The following is a 1,468-nucleotide window of genomic DNA, read 5'->3' as shown; positions in this document are numbered from 1 at the left end:
ATCCATTACAGAGCCCTCCGGAAGTTTCATTAAAATATCATCCCTTTACAATGTACTCCGGTCCTGAACGCCTGACCCTCTTAAAAGCGAGTATGCTAGCAAACTTCTTCCCGCTATAGAAATTAAACAAGGGACTTTGAACTTGGTTTTATTAGACGTAGTGAGGCGTGTAGGGGCTTGTGAAAGGTACGTGACGCTGATAACGATATTATGTACATAAGGTCGGGGAGAAATAGTAGTAAGTTTGTTATATAATCAGATGCAAAGTAAGTGTAAGTATACTGTTTAGAAATAAATAAAAAATATTTTATTACCTGTTACGTATTACTTATTTGACAAATAATCGCGTTATACTTGTTAAATCTCTATATAACATTGTACATTTAAAAACTACATTTGCTACGTCGTTAGATGTCGGTAGATAGATGTCGTTAGTAGTATATTAAATCGCGCTATCAAAGCGTGAACTCGAAGCATTAAATTACATCGGCAATTTGAAATGCTCGTGCCTCAATCTATTGAGTAAGGAAATTATTGGGCCTTGGTAACTCTCGGCTATGTCCATAAGGGCGAAATTATTTTTGTAGGGTACAGGTCGTCCCTTTGAGCTGTGCGCCTACTTTGCGCATGGTTCGGGTGAAGCGATCTGCTCTTCCTATTTTAACGGAATAAATAAAAGTTTAGATTGATCATAATATAGAAGTAAACCTCAACGGAACTATTTATCACCTCTACTTCAGTGTTTCCCAACTGGGGCACATGACCCAGAAGGAGGCAATAGAGAACGATATAACAACGTGGAGACTTGAAAGTGAAGCTTACAAAATTGGAACCTGATATAATATATCTAGACAAGCATTAAGGGCAAGGATCTATCTGAAATAAAAAATAGTTATTAAAATTATTTGAAATTTAAATGTCTGTTTAACATTATAATTTGAAAATTAACTTACTGTGTTCGTTAACAATATATTGCTTTCATTCTAAAGCCTAGAAATTTAAATTCGGTTAAGTGAACAGTGATTTTTTTTAATATAAAAAAAATATTTATCTAACCTAAGAACTTAAGAAACGCTGAAGTATGGGGGGGGGGGTCAAAAAAGGTTGGGGAAATACTTATCTACTACTTCGTACAAGTTATAAATTAAGACACACATACACGCAAACATCCTTCTAGCAATGTACTTAGATATGAATAGCCTGTTATTAATATCTATTCAAGATGTGTACGCAGATACCTTCGCTCGTAAAATGCCCCCGAGGGAATCGAACCTGGGATCACGTACGGTACCATATCGATCACAATGCACCGTTGCATTCTATTTAATGCATTTTTATTGCAATGATTTGCATATAATGAAGGGACCGCTAAGCGCCTCACATTTATAAATTTTCCGTTCGAAAATTTTACGATGCAGTAGAAAATTATGTCTACACACAAAAATATCTTTTTTGGAATTATTCGTAT

The 1,468-nt window shown here is 35.1% G+C and overlaps 1 non-coding gene across 1 annotated transcript; it reads left to right on the top strand.

Annotated features, from left to right (window-relative positions):
* The first annotated feature begins 505 nt into the window (after nucleotides 1-505).
* Nucleotides 506-653, top strand: LOC123712661. Its single transcript, XR_006754122.1, has one exon. It is a non-coding gene; the product is annotated as a U12 minor spliceosomal RNA (small nuclear RNA).
* The last annotated feature ends 815 nt before the right edge of the window (nucleotides 654-1,468 follow it).

This window comes from Pieris brassicae, chromosome 7 (assembly GCF_905147105.1).
Source record: "Pieris brassicae chromosome 7, ilPieBrab1.1, whole genome shotgun sequence".
Classification (NCBI taxonomy): Eukaryota; Metazoa; Arthropoda; class Insecta; order Lepidoptera; family Pieridae; genus Pieris; species Pieris brassicae.
This window is presented reverse-complemented; position numbering and strand designations above follow the sequence as displayed.